Raw genomic sequence first — 15,848 nt, 5'->3', positions numbered from 1 at the left:
TTTTAATAGTCAATCATTTGTAAGGGTGTCTTGACTACCTATGCCAATCAATAAAATGATTCTATTTTTATTTTGGAGGATATGGGTCACATGAGAAAGAATGAGGCCAAATTTCTGATAACAAAGATTAAGTATAGTCTGAAAACTGTTATTAGGTCAACAAACAAGGTGACTCAAACAGTGTTTGCAAACAAAAAGCTTTTTGCTCATACTTCTTAGAAATGTTTTTACTCATTTGTCAGAACAAAATTTTAGCTCAATTTCTTAGTGGAACTTCTCTGAAGCCCTGGATTTGATATCATTATCTTCTATAATTTCCCATAATATTTCACATTTATTGATCACATTTTTAAGCATTTATTTAATAGCTATATTTCACATTAGAAGATTTCTGTATAAACACAGAGAATATCTATAGTGTCTGAAAGGACATGGCACATATTAAAAGCAAATAAATATTTACAGATTATTAATTATTTATCCACCCATCATCTCCACAGATATTGCCTGAGCATCTGCCCTTCCACAACTTTCATGCTACAAGAAGGGGTCTGACAATAAAAAGTTTAAGTAAAATGTCCAGTTTGTAAGAAGAAAAGAAATGTTAAAGAAAAAAGAAAAAAATAGAACAGGGTGAGAAGGATTAGGAGTCCTGGCATGGAGGGCGGGGTGGCCTAAGATAGGCTTATTGAGAGCATGTGATTAGAGTAAGTCCGAAGGAGGTAAAGGAAATTTCCCTTGAATTTCTAACTGAAAACTGCTCCATGCAGAGAAAAAGTCAGGAAAATGCCTAGTATTTTCAAGAGATAGAAATTACTTTTGTTGAAATAGTACCAAGAATCCAGGTGCATGCTTATTTTATTTTCCCTTCCTAAGGAGTCTTTATATTTTTATTTTTATTTTTTAGAATGGCTTTACTGATTACCCATGAATTATTTTCACTGTTATATGACGAGTTAATGGGTGCAGCACACCAACATGGCACATGGATACATATGTAACAAACCTGCACATTGTGCACATGTACCCTAAAACTTAAAGTATAATAATAATAATAATAATAAAGAAAAAAAAATCCAAATACTGTCTTTTGACACCACAGATCTGTTTTCCAACAGAGACATCCCTTCCTTCCATCTGAAATAACCATGGAGAAAATAGAGTTGAGATGTAATAGAGCTTAAAATCAACTTTATTAAATTGAATTTCTCCAGAATTGAGAAGACATCTCACTTTTCCTATAGCCTTCAGGTAAACACTTACAAAGAGGTATTTTAATAACCACTTAGGCACACAAGGACAGCTCTTCAGGTGGTCTCAGGGAGGATAAAAAATTGCATATGTCATCTACCAGAACAGATACTAAATTACCTTGGCCTACACAAACTTTCTATTTGCCTAGAAGGTATTTATTTTCTCACTTGAGGTGTTGGGAAAACAATAGCCTAAACTTCCTATGACAGAAAATACATCAATGAAAACTCAGTATCTCTTTAATCTTTTATTATATACTCTGTTACTAGTGGCCTAAACTTTCTGTGACAGAACATACATCAGTGAAAACTCAGCATCACTTTAATCTTTTACTGTGTCCTCTGCTACTGTATCTCTGTGATTACTGTTAGCATATCATGATAATTTGTTCATTTTTCTTTGTATGCATGTTTTTTACTTTTCACACAGTATATTCAATCAAAATAATATGCAGATCACGGAGGTTTAAATTGACTGCTTTCTGAAGTTTGTTTAATCTGTACATTGAATGCTACCTTTATAAGTGCCTTATTTTTGGCAACATTTCAATATAATCAATCCATCAATATTTGTTAATATACTAGAAACTATTTGATTAACTATAAGTATTATTTCACTACTATATCTCCCTTTGACTGTCTGTGTTTTTACCTTAGAAAACTTGTGGTAATTTATGCTAAAATAGGAAAAAATGAGCACAACAGTATAAGCATTATCAAATTCCTTTTGAAATTTAATTCTTATGTACAATTTTGTGTAAATTTTTATTTTACATGAAAATGTTATCTCCTGTAGTGACTTCTTGAATTAAGAGTGAATACAAAAGATTTAATATGCTTCTAAGATTTATATAAATTTTTACTGAATTGTGAATGCATTGAGCAATATTTACCATATCAATGTTGGAAATATCTTAACATTATGTTGAGGAATTGATATTCATACACAAAAAGAAAAATGAGAATATGTATAAATACAGTGTGTATATGTGTTTGCATGTGTCTAAATTTGACCAAATATATTGTGAAATTAAAAATTATGAATACATTTGAGAAACAATCTGATAAAGAGAAAAAATACAGTCATAAGCCCCTGAACAATTTCAAATATTATGTCAAAATTTTCCTTTTCAGTGGTTATAAAAGAGGCATTAAAGAAAATGTCTACTAAATTGTGTCAAATAAACCAAAGTTCCCTTTGGGAGGAAAGGCAAGTGTGGCCAGGCATCTCATTTAGTATTTAAACTGTGCATTAAACTGTGGTTTATGAGCTTGTTTCATATGATGACTTCTTTTTTTTCTTGAAACTAAGTCTCACTCTGTCTCCCAAGATGGAGTGCAACAGTGTGACCTTGGCTCACTGCAACCTCTGCCTCCCAGGTTCAAGAAATTCTCCTACCTCAGTCTCCTGAGTAGCTGGGACTACAGGCACCCACCACCAGGCCTGGCTAATTTTTGTATTTCTAGTAGAGATGAGGTTTCACCATGTTGGCCATGCTGGTCTCAAATTCCTGACCCCAAATGATCCACCCACCTCAGCCTCCCAAAGTACTGGGATTACAGGCGTGAGCCATCGCACCCAGCCTCATATATGACTTCTAATTAATTAATATGAAAAAAATCTTTGTCTACAATTCTTACATAAACATGTAATTTATAAATGGAAAAACCTATAAGGGTGTAGCTATTTAAATGGTTTTTAAATAGGTTCTTTTTATTTGTCAATTTATGTTATAAATTGACATGTATAGGTCCATGTATAGGTCCATGGCAGTTCCATTATGTCCTCAGTTACCTTAACTGTTCTTAGCTTTCCATTCCACCTTCCTTAGCATGTAGTACTCATTCTTATTCTTGCAAAATGGCTTTTACGTCTCTAGGCATCATATATGTGCTCCAATGTGGAAGATGAAGAAAAGAAGAAAGGCAATAGTCAAAAGATACAAATTCCTTTAATAGCTCTGTCGATTCTAACAAACTAGAAGTAAGAGACAAGGCAAATTTTATTATATGAAAAGCATATACGAATACATATTTTAAAGTTTTCTCTCTATATATAGGAAGATATTCTTTATACTATATATACCTTCTAGTTTCCTTTTGTGGTTAGAAACTGGAGATTAAATGTGGGTGATTAACAGCTGTTTAAAAGGAAGTTATAATTTTTGCCAATAAGAGGATTACTGTAAAAATTTATTTTCCTCTTGGCTGGAGCATTTTAGATTTACAATATTTTAAGATACTATGCGGCATTCAAGTATATTCTAGTGCACTTTTTAATTTTAGTACTGGATGTTTTTAGAGCAGTTTTAGATTCACAGCAAAAATAAGAGAGAGGCACAGAGATTTCTTATCTCTTCTCTGTTGTTACACATGTATTGTATACCCTCCCCCATTATCAACATTCTGCAACAGAGTGGTACACATGTTGCAACTGATAAACCTACATTGACATATGATAATCACCCAAAGTTCATCATTTGCATTAGGATTCACCTTAGGTATTGTACGGTCTATGCAAGTGCACATTTGAAGACAGCATAGGCTTGCTACAGGATTCTATTAATATAATGAAGAGATTCCACTTGTGTAAATACAGTAGAGGGATATTACATTAGTCTCATTAACCCATTAAACCTCCTGGTGTTTCAACCCAACTGTAACAAGGCTTATATGGAGTAGGGTAGACCAGAATGTTTGACTGAGTGAAAATTAATTGGCAACACCAAAACATGCCAAGAGATTCTAAGTACATAAAACTAAATGTGTTTTGAAATGATTGTACATATGTCTAACTTTTTTTTGTTTACATCCAATGGCAAACCTGTAAAGATATGTAACTTTTAATTTTATTGTTAATTTTTAGGAACACATAGTAGTTGTAAATATTTATAATGTACACATGATATTTTGATACAAGCCTATAAAGTATAATGATCAAATCTGGGTATTTGGAAGATTCATTATCTCAAACGTTGGTCATTTATTTATGATGGGGCATTTGAAATCTTTTCTAGCTATTTTGAAATATAAAATACATTACTGTTAACTATATTTCCCTAATTGTGCTACCAAACACTACATCCCTATCCTTCTATAAAACTTATTTAAATTCAATAGCTTATTGAAAATTCTAGAAAAGTATCTGCTTTGTAGTAAACACTTGATAAAACGTAGTTCACTTGTGAAACGAATAAATCATTTTCTTTAAACAACCAAATTCATTTATATACAGAATTGTTCCTTTATAGTGTGGGTAGAAGCTGCATTTTATAATTCACTGGTTTTCAAATTTTGGGAGCTCAAAACCCTTTCAAAATAATACTTTTATGCAAACCTCCAATGTAGCAAATGTTTTAAAAACTGCTGTAATTAAAACAGAATTCTCCGGAGCTCTGCTCCCTCTGCCTCCCAAGCCATCCCTTGAGGCTTCTGAGGCAACTCCAAATTGCCCTAGAATTCTTAAAAATGTATTCAATCTAGTAAAACAGGCCATGCAGATAATTATACTTCTAGCTTAATATAATCTTTTCAATTTGGAATAAACTCGTTTATCTATATTGTTGATTGTCAAATGATAATGAATTATGGACAATAGTTACTTCTTATTCTTTTTAAAATGTAATTTTATTAAAGTTGCTCATTGTGATATGTTAAAACTTAAGAAAACTTTAACCTTGTGAGAAATAAGCTATTGAATGAGGCTGTTGGTTTGCCCTCTGTCTTCTAATTTGTTACGATGTGCCACTCCCTCCATTCTTTCTTTTGTAGAGTTACCTCTGTTTTCCTCATATACTAATCTGGGAATCAAAATGTCTTTATTTAATTTGGATTAATGTCTTTTTATTTAATTTGGATTAATGTCTTTTTTTAATTTGGATTTTTGTCCAACATTTTAAATCTAGATTAATTGATAGAAGCACATAAAGTTGGATAATTTGCAATTTATGTCTGTGACAATTTCAGCTACCAGAGTGCCAAGATAGCAGTAGTGACATCATTTGATCACAGTTCCTCTGGTATGACCTTAGTTCTTATATACTGTCCAAGCTTGGCTTAATATTCCTCCGATTCTATAGGATCCCATTCTGTTTTATCCCATTCTGTAGGTTGTCTGTTGACTCTGTTGATAGTTTCTTTTGTTCTGCAGAAGCTTTTTAGTTTAATTAGGCCCTATTTGTCAATTTTGTTTTTGTTGCAATTACTTTGGGCATCTTTGTCATGAAATCTTTGTTAGGTCCTATGTCCAGGATTATATTTCTTAGGTTATTTTTCAGGGTTTTTACACTTAATGTTAGCCAAAAGGCCAAGAAGAAATCTCCAGGGTTTTTGTAGTTTTAGGTTTTACATTAGCCTTTAATCCATCTTGAGTTGACTTTTTTAATATGGTATAAGGAGGTATATAGTCCAGTTGCAGTCTTCTGCATATGGCTAGTCAGTTATTCCAGCACCATTTATTAAATAGAGAATCCTTTCCTCATGGCTTGTTTTTCTTGACTTCATTGAATATTAGATGATTGTAGGTGTACAGAATTATTTTTGGGCTCTGTATTCTATTCCAGTTATCTATGTGTCTTTTTTGTTTTTTTTTTTTTTTTTTTTTTTTTTTTTTTTTTTTTTACCACTACCATGCTGTTTTGGTTACTATAACCTTGTAACATAGCTTTGTTGGTTTTGCTTAGAATTCTCTTGGCTATTTATGCTCTTTTTTGGTTCCAAGTGAAGTTTAAAATAGTTTGTTTTCTAATTCTATGAAGAATGTCATTGGTAGTTTGATTAGAGTGGCACTGAATTTGTACATTGCTTTGGGCATCATAGCCATTTTAACAATATTGATTCTTCCTATTATTGAGCATGAAATGGTTTACCATTTGTTTGTGTCATCTCTGATTTCTTTGAATAGTGTTTCATAATTCTCAATGTAGAGGACTTTCACCTTGTTGGATTAGTTGTATTCCTGGATATTTTATTCTTATTATGGCTATTGTGAATGGCACTGCATTCTTGATTTGGCTGTCAGCTTGTATGTTGTTGGTGTATAAAGGTGTTACTAATTTTTGTACATTGATTTTGTGTCCTGAAACTTTGCTGAAGTTGTTTATCTGCTTAAGGAACTTTCGGGCAGACTATGGGTTTTTCTAGGTATAGAATCATATTGTCTGAAAACAGAGATACTTTGACTTCCTCTCTTCCTATTTGGATGCCTTTCATTTCTTTCCCTTGCCAGATAGATCTTTCAAGAACTTCCAGTACTATGGTGAATAGGAATGGTGAGAGGTGGCGTCCTTGTCTTGATCTGGTTTTTAAAGAGAATGCTTCTTGCTTTTGCCTATTAATATGATGGCTATGGGCTTGTCATAGATGGTTCCTATTATTTTGAAATATGTTTCTTCCATGCCTATTTCATTGAGGGTTTCTAACATGAAGGGATGTTGAATTTTATCAAAAGTCTTTTCTTCATCTATTGAAATAATTATATGGCTCTTGTTTTTAGTTCTGTTTATGTGAAGAATCACATTTATTGATTCGTTTTTTTTTACATTTATTGATTTGTATATGTTGAATCAACTTTGCATCCCAAGGATAAAGCATACTTGATCATAAGGGATTACATTTTTGATGTGCAGGTAGATTGAGCTTATTAGTATTCTATTGAGGATTTTGCATGTATGTTCATCAAGGATATTGGTCTGACATTTTCTTTTTCTGCCATGTCTTTCCCAGGTTTTGGTATCAGTATAATGGTGATCTCATAGAATGACCTAAGGAGGAATTCATATTCTTTAGTTTTTTCAAGATACTTTCAGAATAGTACCAGCTCTTCTTTATACATCTGGTAGAATTCAGCTATCTAGTCCTGGGTTTTTTCTGGTTGGTAGGCTTACTACTACTGATTCAATTTCAGGACTCATTAATAATTTGTTCAGGGATTTAATTTCTTCCTGTTTAATCTTGGTGGTTGTATGTTTCCAGGAATTTATCCATTTCTTCTAGGTTTTCTAACTTGTACGCACTGAAGTGTTCCTAGTAATCTCTGAGGGCTTTTTGTATTTCTGTATGGTCAGTGTTAATATCCCCTTTGTCATTTCTGATTGTGTTTATTTGAATATTCTCTCTTTTTTTCTTTATTAGCCTATCTAGTTGTCTATTTATCTTATTGATTCTTTCAAAGAACCAGCTCCTGGATTTGTTAATCTTTTGTGTGGTTTTTCATGTCTCAATTTCCTCAAATTCAGCTCTGATTTTGTTTTTTGTTTTTGTTTTTGTTTTCCTTGTCTTCTCCTAGCTTTGGGGTTGATTTGTCCTTGTATCTCCAGTTCCTCTCAGCATGATGCTAGATTGCTGATTTGAGATCTATCTTACTTTTCAATGTGGGTGTTTAGCACTATAAATTTTCCTCTTAACACTGTTTTTGCTGTGTCCCAGAGATTCTAGTATGCTGTCTTTGTTCTCATTAATTTCAATACATTTCTTGATTTCTGCCTTAATTTTATTGCTTACCAAAAGGTCATTCAGGAGCAGGTTGGTTAATTTCTATGTAATGGTATGGTTTTGTGTGGTTTTCTTAGTATTGATTAGTATTTTTATTATGCTGTTCTCTGAGAGTGTGTTTGGTAAACAAAACTCTGACAGTTATTTTGCTTTTGCTGAGGACTGTTTTGTGTATGCTTATGTGATCAATTTTAGAGTATGTGTCATGTGCAGATGGGAAGAATGTATATTTTGTTGTTTTGGGGCGGAGAGTTGTGTAGATGTCTACTAGGTCCATTTGGTCAAATGTCAAGTTCGGATTCTGAATGTCTTTGTTTAGTTTTCTGCCTCAGTGGTCTGTCTAATACTGTCAGTGGGGTGTTGAAGTTACCTACTATTATTGTGTGGAAATCTAAGCCTCTTCATAGGTCTCTAAGAGCTTGTTTTATGAATTGAATGCTCCTGTGTTGTGTGTATGTATATATTCTTGTTTGTTGTCTTCTTGTTGAGTTGAACTCTACCATTATTTAATGCTGAACTTTTTTTTTTTTTTTTTTTTTGAGACGGAGTCTTGCTCTGTCACCCAGGCTGGAGTGCAGTGGCGCGATCTCAGCTCACTGCAAGCTCTGCCTCCCGGGTTCACGCCATTCTCCTGCCTCAGCCTCTCTGAGTAGCTGGGACTACAGGCGCCCGCCACCATGCCCAGCTAATTTTATTGTACTTTTAGTAGAGACGGGGTTTCACCATGGTCTCGATCTCCTGACCTCGTGATCCGCCCGCCTCGGCCTCCCAAATTTTTTTTTAATCTTTGTTCATTTAAAGTTTGTTGTGTCTGAAATTAGAATAGTAACCACTGCTTTTTTATATTTCCCATTTGGTTGGTAGATTTTTATCCATTCCTTTACTTTGAGTCTATGGGTATCATTGCATGTGAGATGGGTCTCCTGAAGACAGCATACCATCAGGTCTTGCTTCTTTATCCAGCCTGCCACTGTTTGCCTTTTAATTGGGGCATTAATTTTGTTTACAGTCAAGGCTAATGTTGATATGTGCAGATTTGATCCTGTCATTATATTATCAGCTGGTTGTTATGCAGATGTGTTTGTGTGGTTGTTTTATAGTATCAATGATCTATGTACTTAAGTTTGTTTTTGTAGTGGTTGGTTATAGTCTTTCCATATTTAGCACTTCTTTCAGGGCCTCTCTTATGACAGGTCTGGTAGTAACAAATTCCTCTAACATTTGCTTTTCTAAAATAATCTTATTTCTCCTTTGCTTTTGAAGCTTAGTTTAGCTGGATATGAAATTCTTGCTTGGAGATTCTTTTCTTTAAGAATGCTGAATATAGGCCTGCAATCTCTTCTGGCTTGTAGGGTTTCTGCTGAAATATTTCTTACATGCACTTTCTCTCTAGCTGTCTTTAACATTTTTTCTTTCACTTCAAGCTTGGAGAATCTGATGAGTATGTATCTTGGGGATGGTCTTCTTGTGTAGTATCTCCTAGGGATTCTCTGCTTTTCCTGAACTTGAATGTTGCCCTCTCTAGTGAGGTTAGGGAAACTTTCATGAACCATATCCTAAAATGTGTTTTCCAAATTGCTTTCTTTCTCCCCCTGTCTTTCAGGGATGCCAATGAGTTGTAGACATGGTCTCTGTACATAATTCCATGTTTCTTGGAGGTTTTGTTCTATTCTTTTTTTAAAAAATTTTGTCTGACTGAGTTAGTTTAGATGGCCAGTCTTCAAATTCTGAGATTCTTTCCTCAGCTTGGTCTATTCTGCTGTTAATATTTGTGATTGCATTATGAAAATCGTGTAGTGGGTTTTTCAGCTCTATCAGATCAGTTTGGTTCTTTTTATAATGGTCATCTTGTTTACTAGCTCCCATATTGTTTTGTTGTAAACCTTAATTTCCTTGAATTGGGTTTCATTTTACCCCTGAATCTAGATGATCTTCATTCCTATCCATATTCTGAATTCGATTTCTGTCATTTTAGCTACTTCATTCTGGTTAAGAACTCTTGCTGGTGAAGTAGTCTGGCCATTTGGAGGTAGGAAGAAACTCTGGCTTTTTGAGTTACCAGAGTTCTTGTGCTGGTTCTTTCTCATCTGTATGGGTTGGTGCTCCTTTAACTGTGGTGTAATTTGAGTACCGTCAGTTGACTTCTTTTCTATATTTTTCCAGAAGGCCAAGGCTTTGTGCAAGTCTTTATCTGTAGCTGAATTCTCATCCATGGTTTCACAGGAGGGTATGTTAGTATTTTTGGTATTGAAATTTGGGCTTTGATCCAACAGATGGCATGTAAGCAAAGAATGTGTAGATAGGCTTTTGCTCAGCCATGTGACTCCTCTGTATTTCCTCATGATTGCTGCCATGCTACCACTCAATGCTCTGAAAGTGTGTGCTTCTGTCCCACTTGAGTGCTGGCTACAGTTCTCAGCTTGGCACTCCTGGGCTTCACACTGCAGCACTGGGGCAAGCTCAGGCTTTATGTTCCCTTCCCAGCTAGGAGGCAGTAGGAGGAGGGACCATGACAGTGCCTGAGGCAGAGGACCTTTTACTTGTCTCTTGGGGCTCCACCCCAGAGAGAGATGCAAAGTGGCTTTCCAATAGTGTGATTAGCCTGTGGTGGGGCAGCTGTGTTCTGGACCAAAACCAGGGCACTTTAGCTGGTGATGAGCAGTGGCAGTAGTAGACAGACTTTCAGTTGCCTCTGGGATCTCCACCTCAGAAAAACACAGAGCCACTGCTACTGGAAATGGTCAACAAGGGTCTGGGGCTGCTGCACTGCTGGCCCAGCTGTTGGCCCCACTTGATGAAAAGCTGGTGGTTGAGGGCTCACAGTTAGGAGAGAGTGGGCAACTTTCCAGATGGTGACTGTGTTGTGTTGGAAATGAGTAAAGCCCACGGGCTCTTCATTTCTTCTCCAGTCTGAGGGCAGCAGGGACAGAACTGCTGGAAGGACAGAGAGCCTTTTTTTCCTTCTGGGAGCCACTCTCAGGAAAACACAGAGCCACTGGCAGTGGAAATGCTTGGCTGTGGGTAGAAGACAGCTGCTCTGTGTTCCCAAGCTGGGGGCCCTGACTGGTGAAGAGTGAGGGTGGGGGCTCACAGGGAAGAGAGACTGGACTCCTTTCTGTATAGTGGCTGTGGTGTCCTAGTGGTTCAGTGTAGTGATCAGGCCCTTCGTTCCCTTCCCTGACTGAGGGCAGTAAGGTCATTACCACTGCGGTTGCAATGGGAGAGGGGCTGTAGGCTGTTTCTAGGATTCCCTCCTCAGAAAAATGCAGAGTTGCCACTGATTGAAGTGTCCAGATGGGGGAAATGTAGTTGTACTGGGGGTCAAGGTGGAGAAACACTGCCCAGTGAAGAGTAGTGGAGGTGGAGACCTGTGTGGCAAACAGTCTGGCCACTTTTCCATAAGGCTGTTGCACTGTGCCCAGGATCTTCATCAGTAGCCAATCACTGTGCTCCCTCCCATATCTGAGGGCAACAGGAGCAAGGGCTGCAAAGCAACAGAAATAGTGGCCTGCCTACTTCCTTTGGGAGCTCCATCCTAGGGAAATGCAGGGCTGCTGCTGGCCCGAGAGCCAAGGCAGGAAGTGGCTGGAGTCCTGGGTCTGGAGGCCGTGCCTAGAGTGGAGTGGCGGGGGTGTGGGCCCACATGGCAAACAGCTGCACTGTGCTGGGGCTCTGGATTAGTCCCTAATCACTGCACACCCTCTTATCCTGATGGCAACAGTAGTGAGAGCTGTGAAGCAGCAAAAATGGCCACCTGCCTCTCCTTCTGGGAGCCTCATCCCAGGGAAGTGCAGAGCTGCTACTGGCCTGAGAACTTAGGCAGGTGATAGTGGTTCACTTTTTACAAATAATGAACTATCATTGAGACATCATTATCACTAAAAGTCCATCGTTTACATTAGAGTCACTCTCGGTGTTGCATGTTTTATGGCTTTTGAGAAATGTATAAGTATATGTATCTACTATTGTAATACCTTACAGAATACCTTCACTGCCCTAAAAATGATCTGTTCCCCACCTATTTATTCTTCCCTCCTCCCTTACCCCCTGTTAACCACTGATCTTTTTACTGTTTCCATAGTTATGCCTTTTCCAGAATGCCAGAGTTGGAATCATATAGTGATTCTATTCAGATTTGCTTTGTTCATTTAGTAACATGCATTTAAGGTTTTCCCTTATCTTTTCTTGGCATGAGAGCTCATTTTTCTTTGCAGTGAATAATAATTAAATCATTGTATGCATGGACCATTGTTTACTTATTCATTAACCTATTGAAAAACATCTTGGTTGCTTCCAGGTTTTGGCAATTTTGAAGAAAACTAAACATCAATGTGCAGGTATTTGTGTGGACATACATTTTTAGCCAATTTGGGTAGATATCAATAAGATCAAGATAAGATTGCTGAGTCATATGGTAAGAGTATATTTGGTTTTGTAAGAAACTGAAAATATCTTCCAAATTAGCTGTTCTGTTTTGCATTCTCAGCAGTAATGAATGAGAGATGCTGATGCAGCATTTGGTATTATTAGTGCTTTGGATTTTAGCCATTCTACTCTTGTCATCTATATTTAATTATGTTGTTTTTCAGATGTCTTGCTATTATTTTTCTTGATATTTTCATTTGTCCTTCATAAATGTGTGTCCATAGATAATATCTAATCATAAAATAGGTGATATTTTATGAACACATCAAATATTACAGTGATTTGCCCAAAGAATTTCACAGTGATTTATTTTCTTTGGATGTTCTTAATCTCCTTATTGCTCCTTCCCCTGAACAGAGCAATAATTGTGCTTTTCTTCACATTGTGTTCAATTAAATTATCCTCTTTATTGAAAATACACTCCCATTCCTTCCTTGGGTAATTAGATTTTATCTTTTTCTAAACACTGTAACAATTTCCTTCTTAGCATATATATTTTCCTTATTGTGGCAGACACTGTTTGTCACTTTCCTGTCATTCTCATTTATTCACCAACGGATTCCTGATTTTTCTTAGATGTAAAAGTGGTCCCAGAGTAAGAATTTATGTAATTGCAACAATCTGTTTCCATTTTTTCCTCTGACAGGCATAGTAGAACTTGGGCTACTCTGTTCTACTCAACTAGAGAGAAAAGATGTCATCTGCAATGTCATGGAACAATATTTAGTTTCTTGACAATAACAGAGAGAAGTGAAAGGGAATCTTCTTGGCTTTCTTCTTCCCTTCTTAATAAATGTGGGAAGATATAATCACTGCAGTTTTGGCAGCTATCTTATGATTATAAAGGAAGAAGTAGCATGATGAGAATGCAGATGGAGAAATGAAAAGAGCCAAGGATTGGGTCTGTGTGATAATTCTGACTCATAAAACCACCTACAGTACCACCTCCCTCAATAAGACACTCAGCTGATATTTCCTTACTTGAGCCAAATGTATCCTGATACCCTCCTAGAAATAGACTTAGTGTCAATGGCCATGCCCACATCTTTGAAACATTATCAATAGTATTTATTTCAGAAAAAGGTGTCAGCTATTTGTTTTTTAGCCCAATTTAGGCCTAAAGATCTCAGGTGCAGGGTATTAGTTAATTAGACATTTTGTCTCTTCTTAAAATTCATATTTGAAATATAAGAAATTTAAGGCAATGTTTTAATTGCTTATGTGTATCTTCACCATACTTCATGACCTTTTGGAAAGAAAATCAATATATGTGTTGTATTACATATGCCATCTGTCAATATGTAGAAAATATGACCACACACCTTCATAACAGTTCTGGGTAAAATTTTTGGTATCTATTTTTTTTTCCTTTTTCTTTGCCTTACAATTTTTTTTTCTTTTGAGATTGTAATGGAGCTAAATGGGCTGCACAATCCCTTCTTAATGACAAGCAATTTTCTTCCCACTCTACCAAATAACTCTCACACTAAACTTACATTTTATATAATAAAGTTTTTCTGTATTTTTGTGTTTCTTTGTTTTTTATTTGTTTTTTGGAGATTTGAGAGCATTAACTAATAGTTAAGGCACTCTTTTGATTAAAATTATCATTTTCTTCCATTAGTACTTGAAATAAAATCCAAACTTATCACTGGAAATGCTGTTAACTCTCTCTCTAGCTATATCTTTATAAATCTCCCCACAAACAGTGACACAGTTGCTAAAGTTTGCCAAAATTTTTCCAAACACAGACCTTAGACCTTTCCAAACAAAGGCCTGAGGTCCTCTTCTCCTAGAGAGCTTTACTTCCCATCATTTAGCCTTCACTGAAAATATTACCAACTCAGACAGGCTGGCTCTGTTCACTCCTCTGAAGGTTCTGCATTTCAGCTGCTCAACTCATGGTTACCTTTATTGATTATTTTATATTGCCTTTCTCATCCTGAGTATATATTTTAATCTATTTTTCTACTTCTTACTGTCAAGCCTTCTCCCCTACCACCATCACAAATTATAAACATGACAGTGTGGATCTTTAAAATTTCACCTTTATGCATCATCATGTTTGGCAAACAATTACTTTGAAACATAATTTGAAATAAATAGGTAGATAAATAAATAATTATCTGTAATAATGATAAATAAAAAATGTTTTTAAGACTCATTTTCCTTCCTTCACTCCCTTCCAATAACTTGAGCTTTAGTCCACTCAACAAGTGGGTTCACTTTTCTCTTCTGTCTCTACTGCCCCTTCTCCAACTTCCTTTGCATTTCTTATTATTCTGCTGAGGAATTAACTTAGGACATGAGCATCTTCTTCCATCCACGGCGTTGACATGAAAACTTCTATCCTCTAAAAAGCCTATTTGGTTATTTTTCTAAACAAATACAAACTTTCTTGAAAGCCTACTGGTTAAAATATTTTTATGCCACACCAAAGCAGGTAACCAGTGTCTTTACTTCATTTAAACAGAGACTAAAGCATTTTTTGCCATTCATCCCATTGAGTTATTATTGAATTATTTTTGTGACATTAAAAAAATTAAAAGTCTAGACATTTTACACTTTTGCATCAAATATTATATTTTTCATATTCTTAATAAATTACCTATAACACTGATTGTACTTTTTCTGAAAAAAATCTATTCATTCTTCATTCATGACCATTACATTAACAAATAAAATTTTGTTACTAGATTCTATTTTCCAGAAAGTTTGTAAGTATCATTGAGCACAATTGATTTTAAGAAATATGACAAATACAGAAGCAATATTGTAATAACGTAGAGTCACCCTTTAGTTTTAGAGAAAAGTAGAGTGAACATTTTTTCATATTCACATATTTTCTTGTTTACATAAATCTATTATAGATATGGACACACATACAATCTCATATATGCATTTAAGATAATTCTACATACTTTTTAATATTATGTTCTAAATATTTAAACTATTTTGGATACTTAACTAAAATAACTGATTAATTTTATTGATTGAACTTATCTACATGGCTAATTAAAATAATTAATTTCCCAGTATTGGACTTAGACCTATATATAAAAACATAGTTTCTGCAGAATACTAATGTGATTTTGGAATAGCTATTTGTTTCTTAGGCTTCAAATTTCCCATTTGTAAACGGAGAAAATGTCTAAATTTAGGGACATCACAGAGATGAAATTAGATAAGCAATATATATACCATATATCTTATATATGTAATTATTTGTGATGATATATATTAGCACAATGTAGTTGTCATTTTCAGCAGTTTTTCACATTGCCTATTACAAAGTAACTACCCAATTTATATTCCTGACTGAATTTTATTAAATCATTTTAATGTATTTTATTAAACTCTTCATATTTTAGGCTACTTATCTTTTTCTGATTACAAATGATAAGTGATTTAGAACCTACTTCTATTAATACATAGTTATAATATTAAAATCGATTTATAAATGAATGGAGATTAGGACAGAAACTTTCTTCTTAGTTCTCTAATATTAGCCCTGCTTATATTGAGGCACTTTTACATAATGGCTCACCTTTCTAAGATAGAAAATAGCTTTAGAATGCATGTACTTTAAACTCCTGACCTCGTGATCTACTTGCCTCGGCCTCCCAAAGTGCTGGGATTACAGGCGTGAGCCCGGCCCAAGACCAGCCTGGCCAAGAT

At 35.2% G+C, this 15,848-nt stretch overlaps 1 long non-coding RNA gene across 1 annotated transcript in view; it reads right to left on the bottom strand.

Moving 5' to 3' along the window:
* LOC105739808 overlaps positions 1–15,848 on the bottom strand; it is a 42,066-nt gene that overhangs the window by 2,890 nt on the left and 23,328 nt on the right. The window contains exon 4 of the long non-coding RNA XR_001115790.2: positions 3,049–3,147. This is a non-coding gene — a long non-coding RNA (uncharacterized LOC105739808). The remainder of the gene's footprint in view (positions 1–3,048; positions 3,148–15,848) is intronic.

This window comes from Nomascus leucogenys, chromosome 5 (genome assembly GCF_006542625.1).
Source record: "Nomascus leucogenys isolate Asia chromosome 5, Asia_NLE_v1, whole genome shotgun sequence".
Taxonomy (NCBI): Eukaryota; Metazoa; Chordata; class Mammalia; order Primates; family Hylobatidae; genus Nomascus; species Nomascus leucogenys.
Note: the sequence above shows the minus strand (reverse complement) of the source record. Positions and strands in the feature narration are given on the sequence as shown.